Source organism: Molossus molossus, unplaced genomic scaffold (genome assembly GCF_014108415.1).
Source record: "Molossus molossus isolate mMolMol1 unplaced genomic scaffold, mMolMol1.p scaffold_m16_p_2, whole genome shotgun sequence".
NCBI lineage: Eukaryota > Metazoa > Chordata > Mammalia > Chiroptera > Molossidae > Molossus > Molossus molossus.
In genome coordinates this window covers 147,353,044-147,373,021 of record NW_023425355.1, presented here as the reverse complement: position 1 = coordinate 147,373,021, position 19,978 = coordinate 147,353,044, and the positions used below count along the sequence as shown (strand labels likewise).

General features: G+C 42.2%; 1 pseudogene; it reads left to right on the top strand.

The window, feature by feature from the left end:
• Positions 1 to 323: 323 nt before the first annotated feature.
• Positions 324 to 18,620, top strand: LOC118635569 (annotated as a pseudogene).
• The last annotated feature ends 1,358 nt before the right edge of the window (positions 18,621 to 19,978 follow it).

Sequence of the window (19,978 nt, the reverse complement as noted above, 5' to 3'; positions counted from 1 at the left end):
GTGTAGTACACTGGCTTTCTGATATCCTCTTTATTGTATATTCTTCAAAGAGCATGCTTTTTAAATTCTTTTTTAAGGAGGAAATTATACTGAACTCAGATCACAAACTTGGATAACCCGGTCCCTGCTGAAATGTCCATTTATCTTTAACTGGTTATTTTGTCTTTCATGGATGTGGTTTTTGTAGGAGCCACAGATCTGGGCAAAGTGTCTAAAGCGTGTTCCCAACGGTTCCTCTGGGGATATTTTCTCCCTGTGATTCTTCTTCTCCCTTTAAGGCAGTGCGGAGTGTTGAACTCTGCCCCCTAATTCTTCCTGCCGGAATGACGGCAGATACTCCATCTGACTTTCAGCTGCCCCTTGGGTATTGCCTACAGGCTGCCCTCAGGTGAGAAGCCTTAAAAAGTGGAAATGCACCCCGTCTTGGTCTCTTCCTCAAGGTGGACTTACCCGTAGTAACTGTCTCCTTTCGGTCACTCTGCAGAACCTTCCCTCATCCACTGTTTGATTTTGGGTGCAGGTAACCGCTGTTATGTCTGGGGAGGCGTGTCTACCCGTCACTGACTTGTCCGTTCTTGCGGTAGAAATCAGAGCAGCATTCCGGAGCCAGGAGCTTGGGGGGAATCCATCACGGCGATGATTCAGCTCCCAACAGAACATTGAAGCCCGCAGGACGGTGAAGGGTGTCACCGGACCACAGGTCGCTGAGGAGCCTGCAGAATAATTGCACCACGACGTGGACGGTGTCTCCCCGAGTGTGTGGCATGGTTGAGGCGACCTGTCCATGTTCCCAGGTTTGTGAAAGAAGAAAGAAGTCTGTGGGCTGCAGGGCAACATCTACAGAGTCCAGAAACACAACAACAGCAGCAACAACAACAAATGCAACAGTGGTTTAGGAGAAAACAAACAAACAGAAACACAACAACCAATGTGCTCACAAGGACACAGAGAGGCTGAAACAGATGTTTCACCCTGAACAATGTATGGGTGGAGTCTAAGATCATGAGCAGGTGCTAACATCATGGTCCCTCGGGCAGGTGCAATACCTCACAGCCCCGTACGTGCAAAAACGGTGAAATGACCAGCACTGCCCAGTGTGGGCCAGAATTGGGAGGATCAGCATTTTCCTTAATTTCCTCTTGACGCTATCAGCCGCTGTAACCGCTTTGGGACAGTTCTGAGCGAGTTAGATTGCGGGTGGAGGACCCAGAAATTGCTCTTCTAGGTGTTCCCCCAAGAGAAATGCAGTGTGTGCACCTACGAAGCCCGGGACATGCATGTTGTAGGATTGTTATTGATAAGGGCCACCCCGTAGGTTAGCCCAGGTGTCCGTGGATAGAGTCAGAGGTCAACACTGCACGCAGCAAAACATTGCTCCGTAGTCCTATATGGATGTCAGAACACCAACCTGAAAGGAATAAATCAGGCACTAGACAGGACACAAGGTATCATTGTCTTTATATGAAATTCTCCAAAATGCCAATTTAATCTTTGGTTTGGAAAAGCCAATCTGGGCTCACCTGAGGCCAAGAATTGAGGTGGAGTTTCCTTAAAAACAAACAAACAAACAAACAAACAAAAAAACAAACGAACACCACAGAGAAAAATGAGTGTGGTGGTTACAGGAGTGAACTCTTTATTTTATTTTATTATTATTATTTTTTGCTTTTATTCTTTGTCGACAGTCATTGGCCCGGACCTTGGAGATGCAGCCATTCCGTTGTCTCAATAATGGATTATTGCAACAAAGTCATAAGGTTGATTATTTTAACAATGGACCCTCTGGAATATTTATCAACGGACTTGTATTTTTTTTTTCTTTATTTCCTTGCAATTTTCAATCTTGGGGGAGTTGTTTTGGTTATTTATTTATTTATTTTTTATCCTCACGCAAGGACATTTTTGCATTTATCTTCAGAAAGAGTGGGAGGGGGGAGGGAAGAGAGAGAGAGAGAGAAACATCGACGTGAAAGGGACACATCGAGTGGCTGCCACCCGCACGACCAACCAGGGCCGGGGACCAACTGCAACCGAGGTCCGTGCCCTTAGCGGGAACCGAACCCGGGTCTCTCTGGACCGCAGGCCGACGCTCCCACCGCTGATCCACACTGGCCAGGGCAGGAGACCTTTTCCAACAGAGCTGGAGGACACATTCCTGCGAAGCAGTTTCGCGTGTCTCAGCTGCGTAGACTCTGGCATGTTTCCATGGCGCCAAATCACCTCTGGGCTGAGTCCAAGCCACACGCGCGAACCCCTGTGTGCCAAGCGCACGGGAAAGGAGATTTCTGACCACAGGAAACAGTGACTGAGGACATTCTTTACAAGTAGGCACCCGCCACGCAGCCCTGAAAAAGGAGGCAGCGTGTTAGAACCAAGAGAAACGTCTTCGTTTCTACGGACGGGATCATTTCTGTTCCTTATGTGCTGAGAGAAACAAACCCTGGGCCCTGGATGGTTGTCATTCTTATTGCTATTAAATAAGGGTTTGCTGCTGCTCACGTTGGCTTTCTGTGTTTAACCTTGTTTGTTTGTTTTTTTCTGTAAGAAAGAGGGATTTCTTATCCTTTGAGACGACACGGAGGGACCTGGAGAGCATGATGCTGAGTGAAATAATCCAGTAGAGAAAGACAAATACCACAGGATCCCACTACTTTCGGAATATAATGAACCCAATCAGCTGATGAACAAAATAGATCCAGAGACACAGAAGCAGGGATCAGACTGACGAACCTCAGACGGAAAGGGGTTGGGGAGGAGGGTGTCAAGGGGGGGAAAGAAGGAAGAACATCTGTAATACTTTCAACACTAACGATGCATTTAAAATAGGAAAAAAGAACACATGGGTGTTGCAGGTCCTCGTTGCAGAGACTCTATTGTTTTTTAAAACCCTCCCGCCAAACTGAGCCGAGGCAGATTTCATAACCCCCGTGTGCGTAAGCGGAAAATGAGTTTCAGAGCATTTAAGTAACAGCCTGGGGTTTGTACGCCATGGGGACGTGCAGGGATGCACCTGCTTTACTCGCTGCATTTTCAACATGTATTTGCCTCCAATAAATGGCTCCATTACCTGGGGGTCACCGTGAAGCAAGGGGGCGTTGATGTCTCAGCACCGGAGGCTCACGAGCTCTCTGCAGACAGCTGCCCCCCAACCTGGGGACCTTGTTACGAGCCCTGCATTGGCCGATATTGCATTTTTTTTTGAGCCTTTGACGAATCTGCTTGGTCTCAGGGTATGTTAAGGGGCTGGGCGTTGTGAAATACTCTGATGTAATCATTTCCTTATTGCCTGACCCACTCAAGCGACCAACACAATGAGTGGATTCTATCTCCTTATGCTGCCTGTGGGAAAAAAAATCTGAAATTTCTGCCTGGCCGTGTAGCTCAGTTGGCAACAGCTTCCTGTCAATACATCCAGGTCGCAGGTTCGATTCCCCACTTGGGCACATACAAGAATCAACCAATTAATAATCAGTTTGTGGACCAAGAAAGCTCTCTCTGTCTCTCTAAAATCAATTTTTTAAAAATGCCTGGTTTTATAGGAATTGTGCACCCCTCCCCCACCCCACCCAAGGATACATGTCATCATGTTTAGCTAATTTAGAAAATGGAAATAAAAGGTAACTAAACAAATATAACCTGAATGTGTTTGGCCAGAAACACACCTCCTCTTACCGACAGAAATGGGCATTTTTGTCTGGTTTTTGTTTACGGTCCTGGGTGTGTTTTACATCATTACGTAATTGACACGAAGAAAGAGATACATCTTTTTTTAAAATTTATTATTTCCTTTATTGATTTGTGGGCTATAGAATCTGTCCAGCACCCGTTATTTCTGGGTATCAGAACCTTGGGTATGTTTTCCCCTGTGAGGTTGTGAGATAGATGCGGGACCAGGAGAAGGTTCCCGTTCTGGGGGGACGTGTTTGACGGGAGGAGTCTTTGTCGTCGGGCATGAAGAAGGTCTTTAGCTCAGGCCCGGGGGCTGCTGTGCTGAGTTGTAATTTTGTTGTCATATTGTAACATTCTCGGGGGGTCTCTGCACCCTGTCAGGCACTGGGGACCCATCCCTCTCCCTGCTTCACTTTGATCTAAGACAGGGTGTAGAATCCCAGGATCCTCTTTATTTTTCAACTACAGATGACATTTAATATTATTTGTATGCGTATCCCATGGACAGGAGAGCGGTCGGCAGCCCAGTGAGCGTAACCAACTCCAGGGGCGGGGAGAGGCCTCGTTATTATGTATGAGAGGTGCTGGCATCCAGGCAAACCAGCAGCCCGTGCAGAATCCGATGTTCCAAATGTTAATGTTTCTTTAAAAAAAACTCAGCGGTGTTCCCTCCTCGAGTTGATATGGTCACTGGCCTGACCTTGCAATGCCGAAGCTAAAGAACGGTGGCGGTCAAGGCCTCGTTTGTCTCTGCAGGGGGCTCAGTTATTTCGCTGTTTAGTATGATGCCGACTGTTCACTAGAGTACACATGCATGCACACACTTGTACACACACACACAACATGACTGAGAACCCTCAGAGACACGGACGCACACACTCTCAGACACACACACACACTCATAGACATACACCTTGTCCTTGTTCAAGAAAAGAAAAAAATGTTGTATTCTTTATAATATATATATATATATATATATATATATATATAACTAAAACCATTTATTCCAATTACATTTTACACTCAATGTTATCTTTTACTTGTTTCGGGTGTACAGCATGTGGTTAGACCACCGTAGACTTTACAAAGCATTCCCCCGACACATCGAGTACGTACCTGGAGACACACAAAGTGATTGCAATATTACTGACTCTCTTTTCTTTTCTCTTTTTTTTGTTAATCGTCACCTGAAGATATTTTCCCCTTAATTTTCAGATAGAGATAGCATGGAAGGGAGGGAGAAAGAGAGAGAGAGAGACTTTGATGTGAGAGAGACACACTGATTATTTGCCTCCTGCACAACCCCTCGGGGTTGGGAATCAAACCTGCAGCTCAGGTACGTGCCCTTGATCAGGAATCAAACCCACGACCCTTCAGTCTTGGGGCTGATGTTCCAACTGCTGAGCCCAGCCAGCCAGGACTTGACTCTATTTTCTAAGCTGTACTTTGTATTCAATATATATATATATTTACGATTGGTTATTCGTCCATGTCATGTGCTTGGAACAATCCCTGACGTTTTGACTTCCTGCTCAGGTCAGGTAAATCATTAATAACTTTCAACATATGTATCCGCCAGTCCATTCTTAATCCGAAACTCACTACGAAAACCATAGTTCACCACTGCTCAAAGGAAGACCTAGCACCCAGTTGGATTTCAATTCCAGATGAGTGACAAACACTTTTCCAGTACAATTATCCTGTGCAGGATTTGACAGAGGTTTGGGCTAAAAAAAAAAAAAAAATGCTGGTTTAACTCAAATTCAAAGTTAACTTGGCATTTATTTGCCGAATCCAGCAACCCTCTTCGCCTGGGATTCTAACCCGTGTGTTATAAATTAGCTCTTCTGTGTTTTGGGAATAGTCAGCTTGTACCTGGGGCAACACGGAACACAGGTGTTTCATTAAGTGTGTCTTTTTATGCTCTCCTAAGACAGGTATGTCGTTTTTCACCCTATCCAGGTGTATAAGACAGGGTGAGGACTGCAGGATTAGACAGGAAGAGCTGGGTTGAATGTTTCACTTTGGTAGCTTTAGACTTCCTGAAAATGAATTGTTGGCTTAAAAGCCATGACTACGCCTCAGAGGCAGCCTTACCTGGGTGCATGTCCCCACTCAGCCTGTTCACTGGATGTTAAACCTAGAGAAGAACTGGAGACTCAGGTGGTCTCTGGTAGTGCCCTTGAGGGATCCGGGCTTCACGCATCTCTCCTTTGCAGGATGGCCCTTTGCATCATTGCTCAACACCTTCTTGGGTTTCTTGCAGGTGCATGCTGTGGTTTTGCAACCAAGACTACCTGGCTCCTGGGCTCACACCTCACCCCATTCACATGCTCACACTGCTTTTTCCATCTGTGCTCTATTTGCCCTAAATGTATCCGTCTCAAACACAAGCCAGGGCGACTTCATCACCAGGTGTATGTCCCAGAATATCCTTCCTGTGCTGTGAGCAAAAATCGAGTTCTTCAGGAGGCCGCCCAAGATGCTTAGGTCTTCTGCTCCTGACTTTTCTCCCCAAGCGAACATCACCCTTTGTTTTCTATATCTCTCCTTTTCCCACCTTCTTCTTCTCATCTGCCTTAAATGCATCTTATCTCAACTTTTCTCCAAAAGTTACCTTGTCTAAGATTCCAGCTGGTCGCCCCAAGTAGAACTTTGTCAAGTTCCAATCTGTATGTTCGTGTGGTTCCTGGATACATTCAATGTTCCCTTTGGCATCCTTGCACAATACTCTCCAGGTCATCTGAAACGGTAAGAGATCGTCTTTTTTCACAGCTGCATAGTATTCCATTATGTAGATGTACTACAGCTTTTTTACCCCCTCTTCTACTGATGGACACTTGGGCTGTTTACAGATTTTAGCAACTGTAAATAGTGCTGCTATGGACATAGGGGTTCATATATTCTTTCTGATTGGTTTTCAGATTTGTTAGGATGGATTCTTGAAGGAGGAGGTTAGTATTATGTACTTACTATTATTCTAAGTTTCAAACATGGGTAACAACTTACAGGCAGAATTTTGTTTTTATGTCTTTTCTATCATTACAATGAGTTTTGCTATCATGTCTCTTGGTCATCATGATGCACCCTCCAAACATATGCAACCATTAGCTTTCCTGAAATCAACAGAGAGTGGTCTGCCTTCGGACTAATGGAGGATCAAAGAAGGAGTTAAGTCAAGTCATTGCCTCTTTTTAGGAGATTCAAGTTTATCCCACGTGTATTTGTTGAAATTAAACTCTTAGGTTCTGCTGCCCTTTGGGACTAGGCTCTCATGAGGCACTTTTGAGGTTAGGGTCAGGGACTGAGCCAATGAACTCAGCCATAAATTAGCAAGATTGTGCCAGCCCTTAGCACACCTTGAGCTCTTTGATAATGGGCCCAGATAGAAAAGTAATAAACATCCCAGAATTTATGGCATGACAGAGTCAGAAAACCGGTTTATAATTGATGGCGGGAGAAATAGGATTCCTTTAATCAGATACAATTTCACAATGGGAGCTGACTCAATCAACACAAACATAATACACTTTTCTTTCCAGGACTTCTATGTTTGGCCACAGAAAATAGGAAGGTACTCAGATCTCCGAGACGACGCTCAGGTAAGGGAAGTACAGACCACAGTGCAATGGATTGATGCTGATGAACAATTTGGTGGCATTTGTGAATTCACCCCAATAGCGAGGCATCAATATTATGCTTCCTTTATGTGGTTGGCTGTCAAATGTCAAAATTGATATTCTGGTTTTAGTAAATGTATAATAAAACAGGTTAGAAGACATTTAGGTAATTGATGCAAATATAAATGGCCAATTTCCAATACATTTTTATTATTTTATTTTTATTTATTAATTTGAAAGAAAGACAGAGGGGGGGACAGAGAGAGAGAGAGAGAGAGAGAGAGAGAGAGAGAGAGAGATGTTGTTCTACGTATTGATTCATTCATTGGTTGATTCTTGTATGTGCCCTGACCAGGAATCAACCCCACACAATCTTGGTGTATTGGGATGACACACTAATGTACAGAATTACCTGGCTAGGGTCTGTATTATTTAATAATGTTGTAAAGTACTCCTTGCATGGTTCAGTGGTTGAGCATCGACCCTGCACCATGAGGTCGTGGGTTTGATTCCTGGTCAGGACACTTGCCCAGGTTGTGGGCTTGATCCTCAGTGGGGCGCGTGCAGGAGGCAGCCAACTGATGTTTATCTCTCTTTGATGGTTCTGTCTCTCTGTCTCCTTCCTCTCTCTCTAAAATCAATAAAAAAAAACTTATTAAAAAATGTCAAAAATAGAAATAGAGAAATGCAACTCAATCAGTTTGAGGGAGACGAGAAGCATTAATGTGATAATTATGATTTATCCGTAGAAAAAGCCCTGGACATAAAACTCTCATCTTCAAGAGGTTACCTAGTTTGGGGCAAAAGTTTGGGCAAATCAGAGTTTCAATCTCAAGTCAGTAGTTGTATCGGAGTATTTATAAAGGGTCTGGGGACAGATTAGGCCAGCGACAATTTCTACGCTCCTTCCCAGAGGAAATACTTAGAGTCTATTTTAGACAATGAGGAAAGACAAAGTAGAAATTGAACCAGTGGTTCAAATGTCCACTGTCCGTTACTCGGTAGGGACCCAGTGGGAAGAAAAGTATATATTTCTTTGAGAAAATGGGACTTGTAGCTTTTAATTCTCTCTCAATCTCAGGCTATTTTTATATTCAACCATATATCCCTTCTCTGACCTCTGTGCAGAGAAGGGACATTAATCTAATGAACACTCATCCTTAACTCTCTAAGTGGCCAGGCATAGCTGAGGCTAATGACTTATTAGGCTTAATTAATCATGCCAGAGACAGTTCAATATATCTATGGCATCTATCTATGTGTCTATCTATGTATTTATCTATGTATCCATTTATGCATCTATGAATTTATGTATGTATGTATGTATGTATCTATCTATGTATCTATCGTCTATCTATCTATCTATCTATCTATCTATCTATGAATCTATCATCTATCTATCTAATCTATCTATGTATCATCTATCTGTCAACGTTTCTTTCAAACCATCCACTCATCATCTATATTTCTATTCATCATTTATTATCTACCTTTGAGGCTATAATTAGCATCTATTCATCTGCCTATGTATTGTTTATCTATATGCCTATCTATCAATCTATCCATCTGCCCCAAAATTCACCCATCCATCTACCACTCATCTACATATCTTTATATTATTTTTTATTATATTATCTATCATCTCCCTCATTATTTATCTACATATTCAATAATTCATCCACTCACTCATCCATCTACTTTCTATCACATTCCTCTCACTAATGTCTACATACCTACCTATCCATCATCTATACTCTACCTTGGCTCCATCATCACCTATATTTGTGGCTGTGACTTTTCCCTCTCTGTAAATGAGAAAATGTCCAGCTCACATACCTTCTAGAAACACACAATTAATTAGGTTTTCCTCCCTTGTTTTTCCATCCTACCTGTTCACTCACAAGCAGATCTTAAGACAAACAAATACCAACTGAAGGAGAGTAAACAGTGAGTCTATGCTCAACTTGAACTTTTAAGGAGAAAAAAAATATTAGCCACTTCATGTTAGTGCATCTGCTTATTGGTTCCCACGCAAACCGGTCACATGGTCTTGGTGATATGTGAGTGTGTGATGTGTTATTTGTGTGTGTTTAATTTCAAGGAAATGGCATCAGGGCTTAAACTGCCTATTCAGAAAGGACCACTGCCACCATCCGTATAAGTATGGGTTTGATTACTTCTACGGCATGCCATTCACTCTCGTTGAGCCTTGCTGGCCGGATCCTTCACGGGACACGGAATTAGCCGTCAACCACAAAGTCTGGCTCATTGAGCAGCTGGTCCTCGTGGCTGCGTTCACCCTCACTGTAGGGAAACTGAGTCGCTTGATCTGGGTTCCCTGGTCGCTCATCCTCTTCATGGTTCTTCTTATTTGTCTCCTGAGCTACTCTTGGTTATCCAGTTACACATCTTCTCTGTACTGGGATTGCGTCCTCATGCGTGAGCACAAAATTACCGAGCAGCCCATGAAGGCAGCAAGAGCAGGGTCCATCATGGTGAAGGAGGCGATTTTGTTTTTTGAAAGGTCAAGGTAATATTTTTTAATCCATGAAAGGATACGATAATGAATTTTTTTTCTTTATTGATTTTACAGAGAGAGGAAATGAGAGGGAGAGAGAGATAGAAACATCGATGAGAGAGAACATTGATTGGCCGCCTCCTGCATGCACCCCCACTGGGCCCACAACCTGGGCATGTGTCCTGACAGGGAATCAAACCGGCAACCTCTTGCTGCAGGGTCAATGCTCAACCACTGAGCCACACAAGCTGAACGATGAGTTGTTTTTTATTTTTATTTTTATTTATTATTTTAATTCAATTAATTTATTTAATTTTGTTACTGATGTTTGTCATTTTCCCCCCACTGGTTCCCCCTTCCCCCTCTCACCCCGCCCTGTCCACAGCTTTGTTGCCCATGTCCACTGTTCATGCACACATGCATATAAGTTCTGTGGTTTATCTCTCCCCCACCAGTTCCTTTTCTGGGGTCAATCTGTACCCCACTTCCACATCTCTGGGTCTACCCCATTCCTCAGACTGTTATGTTCATTATATTCCACAGATAAGTGAGATCATATGATACTTGTCTTACCCTGCTTGGCTTGTTTCGCTTAGGATAATACTTTTCAGGTCCCTCCATGTGGTCTCAAAGGATAAGAGATCTTTCTTTCCTACAGCTGCATAGTACTCCATTGTGTACATGTACCACAGCCTTTTTATCCAATCATCTACTGATGGACAGTTGGGCTGTTTCCAGATCTTGCCTATTGTAAATAGTGCTGCTATAAACATGGGGGTACATACATCCTTTCTGATTGGTGTTTCAGGCTTCTTAGGGTATATTCCTAGAAGTGGGATCACTGGATCACATGGAAGTTCAATTTTTAATTTTTTGAGGTAACACCATATTGTTGTCCACAGTGGCCGCACCAGTCTGCATTCCCACCAGCAGTGTGTTAGAGTCCCCTTTCTCCACACCCTCGCCAACACTTGTTGTTTGATGATTTGTGGATGGCGGCCATTCTGACAGGTGTGAGGTGATACCTCACTGTTGTTTTAATTTGCATCTCTCTGATGATTAGTGATGTTGAGCATTTCTTCATATGTCTTTTAGCCACTTGAGTTGTTTTTTTTTTAAATTAGAGGCATTAACATGAGTGATATTGAGTTGAGAAATAGAATATTGCTAAACGTCATCATCATGAAAGCTAGACAATAACATGATGAGCTTGCAGGACACCCGAACCCTTCAGAAGACAGCACATAAGGAGATGGTTTCCATTGTTGACATTGCAATCTTTCCGTTGACCTTGAAAGTCACATCTGATCTGACCAAGCAGGCAGGCACACACTAGACTCACACTGTGTTTGTTTTGCGTTATATTGAATTTACCTGAGTGATGTTGCTTAATAAAATCATATAGGTACCAGGTGTACAATTCTACAACACATGATCTGCATGTTGTATTGTGTGCTCACCACCTCATTTCAAGTCTCCTTCCACCACCGTTTATCCCCCTTCACCCTCTTCTACCTCCCTACCCACTTCCTTCTGGTAATGACCACACTGTTGTCTGTGTGCATGAGTCTTTCTCTTTTATCTTTGCTTAATCCCTTCACCCTTCTCAGCCATCCCCAACCCCCACCCCTCTGAGAGCCACCAGTCAGTTCTCTGTATTCATGACTCTGTTTCTGTTTTGTTTTTGAGTTTATTTAGTTTTTAAATTCCACATATAAGTGAAATCACATGGTATTTGTCTTTCTCTGACTAAAGTACATCACTCAGCATAGTGCCCTCTAGGTCCATCTGTGCTGTCACAAATGGTAAGATTTCAGTCTTTTTCAGGGGCAAGTAATGTTCCCTTGTGTATGTATCCCATGTCGTCTTTATCCAAGGACCTTGTGCAATCTGATCATTAGCATTGTCATTACCCCATAGCCCAAGGGGAGACGGTACATATTTAGAGTGTGGGAGAAAGAAGACCACATTCGTCTTGTAGATACTCCTCTATGTCTGTGTTCATGAAAGGCAAATCATTTACTTCCTTGTGCCCTTCCCAAGATGCTGAGTTCTAGGAAAATTGACCAAAAGAACATTAGCTAAACCCTTTAAAGATATCATAGAAAAACATGTACTCTTATTTCTCATCATCATGTATATTAGTTTCCTGGAGCTGCCCCCAAAATGTACCAAAAACAGGTTGACTTAGACCAGCAGAAAGGTATTCCCTCTCACTCTGGAGCGCAGAAGTTCCAAATCCATGTGTCTGTGTGTGTGAGCAGTCTGAGATGTCTGAGCCATGGGGGGGTATGCCAAACACAACAGGATTTTAGTTTTAACTCTGTGGTGACTTCTCAGTAGGTCGGGGCCAGGATTTCTGTGAAGGTTTGATGGAACTTCCTACCTGCCTCTTCCAGCTTCTGGTGGTTGACAAAAATCCTTGGTGTTCCTTGGCTTGTGGTCTCACACTCCAATTTCTCCCTCTGTCTTCCCAAGTTTTTCTTCCATCTCAGTGTGTCTGTATAGCTCCTAATAGCCCACTTCCTATAAGGACATCAGTTAATTCTCAGCCTACCCTACCTCAGTACAGCCTCTTCTTAGGTAATTCTATCTTGAAAGACTCTACAGTCAGGTAAGATCTCATTCTGAGTTTCTGTGTGGGCGATTTTGGAAGGACACCATTCAACCCAGTAAACCATGGTGCACTTTTTTTTTTGAGTTCATTTGTCACCCATTCTTTATACTTTGATACCTCATCAGACAGAGAAGAACATTCTTTCAGACTGGGACACTGTTGTATGTTGCTCTGCTTAGCTCAGCACCTATCTTTTCTGCAAACAGATTGTCAGGACTTGAAGCGGGGTCAACCTCGTCCCGTGTCCTCACATTGCCTAGATGGTGCTGCCCATGCTTGCTCTTGGGTTGCAAAAGGGTAGGCGTTTCTAAGAATCCAATCCAATAACACCTTCTTTGGTGTGTCTTGGGATGTGTCTGCAGTCTGAGCCTTTGTGAGCCTTGGGAACGTGCTCTCAGCTGAGCTGTATTTGAGTTATAACTCTGCATGACCTCTGAGTGCAGCATGACCTACCTATGTCCTGGCACTTGAGAGGTGGCATCACCCCAAAATTAGGGTCACAGTCCAGAGGCTGGAGGATCCCAGAATCCAGTCCGGCCAGGAGAGTCTGTCAAAGGGGTTGCCTTGTGTGTGTGTGTGTGTGTGTCCATGGGTCATGAGAGAGGGAGAAAGGCAACTGTGTCTGTGTGTCAAGAAATGATGTAGTTCACATTCCCAGAAGATGAGAACTCTAATGTGATATAATTGATGTCTTCTCAGGCACCATGAAGGACCGTTTCTCCTCTTCTACTCCTTCCTTCATGTCCAGGTGCCTCTCCCCACGACAAAAGACTTCATTGGCACCAGCAAGTATGGCTTATATGGGGATAACGTGGAGGAGATGGACTTTTATGTGGGTACATGGCAGTGATGTTAAATATTAAGTTTCTCCTTAGACAGAGAATGCATGAGAAAGGCAAAGGTCTTTAGAGTTCATAAAACATCATAAATAGTACACCTACTGCCTTGCACAGTGAGGGAATATTAGTGACAATGTGGCAGTGTTTTAATTCCTTAATACATAAAGAGTCCTTATAAACCAATAACAGGAACATAAGATATCTAAAAGAGAAATGATCAAGAGCTAAATTAAGTACACATGGAAAGTATAAATGTCAGCATAAGCAGAGGCGAAATCTACTTCACACATAGTTTACCACAATCCTCTTCAACATGGGATGCTGATGGGAATTTAAGACATGGGTCTGTGTGCACGCTGTTCTTGGAATGTAACATTCGGGGCACCTGAGATGAGAAACATTTTTGCAATGACTCCCAAAAGAATGTACTCCCATTGGGACCAACGTGGATGCCCAAAACTCATAAGGCCATTCATGTTATGGGTCCTTTTTTTCATTGTTTCAGGCAAATTTTTGCTGTCATTGATGATTTGGGGCTGAGGAATCACACATTTGTCTACTTTGCATCAGACCACACAGGCTATGTGGCCATGCCCAGCATGGTGGATGGAGTGAGATATACAAAGGTGAGGAGGGTCATGGCAGGGGTGTCCTTGTGACTAGGGTCTGATTTGCTCATTGTAATACAAATCCATGGCATGAAACATGAGATGAATGAAGCATGAAAGGTCAACAAGACTATTCTTTTGGACACTTGGTAAAAAATAAATTGTAGGGTTTAACTCCTAGGATATTGACCTTAAATTGCTAACATGATTAAGAAATACTAGACATTGACCTCCTTGATAAACTTATCAGATTAAAGAGGGCTAACATTAACAAATGACTTAAGCAAGTCATTCAATGAGTAGAATATCTAATCATTGATTCCATCTACACGATGGAGAGAGTATAGAATAAGACAAAATGTGGTATAAGGTAGGATACAAAGAACAAAATCCCAAGGCTCCTTGGATGACAAGAAAGTATGGTGTGATTTTCTAGAGATCTGGCCAAGCTTTTCTCAAGGTTTCACAATTAAATCCACACCTACCAATTAATGTCATGGTGGAACAAGTGGTTCATGAATATATATCCATTAGCCACCACTTTGATCTGGTTTCTTAATTATATCCTGATGTTATATAAAGATAACCTGGAGCCTGTTTAGTCCTTTTAAACCTGTGAACTTAAAGAAATTAAAAGTGTTTTGCAGAGACAAATGGATTATTACTCATGCAAATATACATTTTATCGTCTTGCATCTGGTACAAAATTATGATTTCTGTATGAATGAGATACTCTTTGCATCTCTCTGGCCAAAGGATGTGAGGTTCTACACCTTATAGCTTGCACGACAAAACGGTGTGCTTAGGAAGCAAACAAATTCATAGAGAAAATTTTATATTTTTTCTCATGAGAACTTTAAAAATATCTCATGTCTGAGTAGACTATGATTTAAACTATGTTGTAAGTAATTCAACCTGTCAACATTAGAAATGTCCAAACCTGTACAGAATTCTTATAAGGGTTTATTTGAACCAAAATGATGACATGTGTCTGGAGCAAGATCTCAAATGCATCTTCTTTTATCCATTTGAAATTAAGAAACAAACATAAGGCAGATTATTAAAAGCAAGGTGGGGATTGGTCTACAGTATAGATAGCAAGATTAGATGCTCTCTTGAGGTATCACACCCCCTTTGAGTGGAATTACTTTTGGTATTTTAGAGGCTGTTAAGCTGGATACACAAACACAATAGGCAAAGCTCACTTAATTCCTTTCACAATATAACTTTATAGGTCTTGATGTGACAACCCATCATGACCCACCCAGTTAGGAATTTATAACCAAATAACCCTGTGAGGTTACCTTCCATAGCATCTCTTAGCTTCCCATCTACCAATGAAGTAACAAAAATACAGTAACACTGTAGGATGGCCATTCTTTCTAGTTGGCTCAAGAAAACTCTATTGTATGGGGTAATCCTGGTGTCCATTTATTACCTTTTACTTTTTTTCTCAATACATTCCCTGGTTTGAACAATAAATTAGCACCTACCCATACTATTCCTTTGAAAGTCTTTCATCATGCTGGACTCAGTATGCAAAAATAAAGACACACATTTCCACCTTCATAGAATTAATATTCTTGTGCAAAGAGGCACACCAGAAAAAAAATGTTTGGTACATTATCTCATAGTTCAGAAGGTAGTAATTGTGACAGAAAGGTAGATCTGAGAATGATGGGGGAAAATAAAGAGACAAATTACGGGGTGAGATTTCTATTTTAAATAATGTCTTCATTGAGAAAGTACCTTTGAGCAAAACCCTATGAGCTGCATGAGAAAACATGTTGTGGTAGACATGTACTGCTGACTCCACCAGGTATCTGCACATGGTGGACACTGAGTTGGCACGGGCACTATTGATGTTAAAATACATTTTAAACACTCTTATGACAGTGACTATTTTCACTGAAACTTCATTACTTTGTCTTGTAGGAGGGAAACGTATGGTAGTCTGGGAAGGTGAGATCCACGTGCCTGGGCTTTTCTGATGACCTGGAAAATTGGCAGCTGGCAAAGTGATTGAGGAACCTACAAGCTTGATCGATATCCTACCCACTGTAGGAGCTTTGTCAAGAGGAATTGTTCCTCAGGACAGGTGACGTCACATAATCTGTTAACGGAGCTTCTTTTATTTTTCTCTTGCAAAGATTCAGATCCAAGGAGATAAACTTTATTTTAGCAGGTACACTTTCTTCTCAGTACCCTGGTAATTTTCACCTTCATATATAGCTGTGTCTATTGAGCATTATTCATACACCAGGCATCAACTTTACAGTCTGTGGCCCATCTTAGACATGTTGGCGTTCTTATTAGGGAGGAAGCTGGAGACAGGGAGGCTTAGAGATGAGACTATGGCCAGTCAAATTTACTCATCAAATAAGAGAAAAAAATACATCCTTAATAGTTGCAGTTCAAGTTCTAGAAGGGTGAGATAAAGATAGGACATTCGATGGATATTGTGAACTCTATCACAAATAGTTAAATTCGATTTTATTGCAGTGTTTTACTCCCTGGAGAATATGGATCGAGGTTGGTTTGCATCCGATTTCCTGATTCTTCATTGATAACAACTCTACAGGGGAATTCAGTAGATTCAATCAAATTTCATTTCGCCCAAAAAGTTATTTTAATCTTTCCTTATTTATTTATTTATTTTTTTTGGAATAGAAATGATATAATTTGGAAAGAAACTTAGATATTAAAGCTAATTAAAACAAAAATTTTTTTATCGTTAATTATATCCAATAATAGGATTTATGGACAGCTTTTATAAAATAATAACTGAATAGAGCTCTCCACTTAAAATAGCATTTATTGACTTGAGTTAAAACATCCATTAAATAAAGATTATAGTGTTAGTGTTAATGTAGTTTTTAAGTTACTAAGCCAATCACAGTCATAAAAATGATTGAGATATTAAGGGGGACTTATTATTATATTTTCTACTATGATGTAGGTTTTATGACTATTGTTTTCTAATATAAGAAATAAGATACGGTTTCTGTCAGAAGATTAAAAGTATAGTTTTGTACAGATTCTACTGAATCTCTTTCTTAGGGTAGTTATCTTTGGAAATAAAAATTAAATTGAACTGTTGACCTTTTGTGGCCTCAGCTAAAATGCTCATTCGATGGAGCACGTGTTCACACCTGCCATTTCACTGTGAAAGCTTAGTTGTGTTTCTCTCCCTGAGAGCATGCATGGAGGCTCCTACATTCTCAGACACTGGTCTCTGGGCCCAGGGAATGTCATGGAACACACGAGCCTCCTTCAGGCAGCCTGGTGGCTCAGATCCCTTGCCTGACCTTCTTTGTGTGTGTCTCCATGGTGATTGATGGCCGAAACCTCATGCCCTTGCTTCAGGGTGAAGTCCAGGGTCCTGAGCATGAGTTTCTGTTTCACTACTGTAGTAAGTTCCTCCACGTCACGTGATGGCACAGTATTCACACCTGCCCTGCACCCTGCATGTGGCAAGATGAGCATCCCTTGTGCAGACTCTCCTTGCTTTCTTCCTTTTAATCCACCAGCCCAGTTCTTCTGGTGTAGGCTTACCACTGAAAACTTTGCAAAGTTTTTAAGACTTCTCTCCTTGAGACAGTCAGAGAAATAACTTTAAGAAATATCAATTTTGAAAAACACCTTGTTAGTTTATTTTGTTCATTACAGTCCACATGTAATATGGCATTTGTTTTCTCTGACTGGATTATTTCTCTTAGTATAGCACTCTCTATATCCATCTATGTTGTAGCAAAGGTGAGGTTTTTTTTTATCATAGCTGCATAGTATTCCTCTATGTAAATGTACCATGACTTTCTGATCCACTCTTCTACTGAAACGCACTTGGGCTGCTCTCCAGTGTAAATGGAGACAGACTCATGAATAGAGAGAAATATATTGACTGCTGTCAGAGGGGAGGGTGTTGGGGGATGTGTGAGAAGGGTGAAAAAATTTAAAAAAGAATAAAAAGAAAGAAAAATTCATGGACATGAACAACAGCATGGTGGTTGGCAGAGGGAAGTGGGGTGGGAGGAGGTAGAACAGGGTAAAGGGGCATAAATGGTGGTGGAGTCTTGACTTAGAGTGGTAAACACACAATACAATATACAGATAATGTTTTATAAAATTATACACCTGAAACCTGTATAATTTTATCAAATGTCACCCCAATAAATACAATTCAAAAGAAAAGAAATATCTATTTTGAGACGTGTGTCTATACCAGGGTATTCTGATGTTCTGAATGTTGATTGATATTTAAGTTAACATGCGGGCAAACAGAAAAATCAGAAAATACTCATGAAGGCAGAAGAAGACAAAATCAATGGACACCTGGTCTGGATTCTCTGACGTGTCTCTTCTTCCCCAGGTGAGGCAGTGTGAAAGGTTCATTACGTGACACCCATATTCCAGCCTCCAGGAGCTCAGGCCTGCTATGAGACCCAACTCTGTCAATGTGTAGGAAAAAATGTCACCTACCATGACCCTCCCTTGCTGTTCAATCTCTCCCGGGACCCTTCTGAGTCCACCCCGCTGACAAATGACACAGAGCCGCTCTATGACTTGATGATCAGCACGGTGGCTGATGCCCTGATGGAGCACAAGAAATCCATCACCCCAGTTGAGCTGCAGCTTGGTACAGAACTGAATCATGAACGTGTGTCATTGAAGTCCTGCTGTGGGGTGTTCCCATTCTGTTTGTGTGACAAGGAGGAGGGTGAGGGGAACATTATGAGAAGCAGCAATTGACTGAGAGCCGGCAGCCAAAGAACGCCAACATTGGCACATTCAAAAGAGCAAGGAATGGATTGGACCGCCAATAAAATCCTCTAAAATTTCAGGTTATCAAATATACTCAGAGCAACATGGAGCATTAAGCATGTCTTTGTATTTTCTCCTGAGACAAGTACATCATTTTTCACCCCACCCAGGAATATAAGACAGGGTGAGGGTTGCAGGATTAGACAGGGTGAGCTGGGTTGAATGTTTCCTTTGGTGGTTCTAGACTTCCTGAGACTGAGTGATCAGTGTGAAAGCCATGACTACGCCTCAGAGGCAGCTTTACCTGGGTGCATGACCTGACTCCACCTGTTCTCTGGATGTCAAACCTTCTAAGAAGAACAGAAGACTCAGATGATCTCTGGCACGGCCCTTGAGGGATCCTGGCTTCACGCATCTCTCCTTTGCAGGATGGCCCTTTACATCATTGCTCAACATCTTCTTGGGTTTCTTGCAGGTGCATGCTGTGGTTTTGCAACCAAGAATACCTGGCCCCTGGGCTCACACCACACCCCATTTATATTCTCACACTGCTTTTTCCATCTGTGCTCTATTTTCCCTAAACTTATTCATCTCAAACACAAGCCAGGGCATCTTCATCACCAGGTGTATGTCCCAGAATAGCCTTCCTGTGTTGTGAGCAAAAACCAAGTTCTTCAGAAGGCTGTTCAAGATTCCTGGGTCCTATGATCCCAGCTTTTCTCCCTAAGTGAACATCACCCCTTTTCTTCTATATCTCTCCTTCACTCACCTTCTTCTTCTCACCTGCCTTAAATGCACCTTATCTCAACTTTTCTCCAAGAGTCACCTTGTCTAACATTCCACCTGGTTGTCCCAGGCAGAACTTGGTCAAGTTCTCATCTGTATGTTCATGGGGCTCCTGGGTACATTCAATGTTCCCTTTGTCATCCTTGCACTTACTTATGTCTCATCTGTCTCCTGTGATGGAGCAGAGACTCTCTGTGGGGGAAGGTGTGACTGTACTTTAGATTTGCGACTTGGATGTCCACCTGGTATCGGTCGCTTCATCGACGTTTGATAAGAATGCATTTCATAAATGACTTTGGCTTCCAAGGTGAAAAAGACAGTTCCCAGATATTCGTTGGATATGTGAACATTTTCTGTAAAGACTCTTCTAGCATGTTGCTCACTGGGCAATGGTCTGTGTTATGACTTGGCTGGAACTGGATATCGATAGACAATGTTTGGTAAATCAGTCAGGTAGAGAAGGGTTGGTGCATCTCTTTTGTTAAGGTGGAAAGTATCTTCACATCAGCTCTTGTGCTGTCATAAACTTAGGTGGCCTAAAAAATTATCTGTTATCTGCC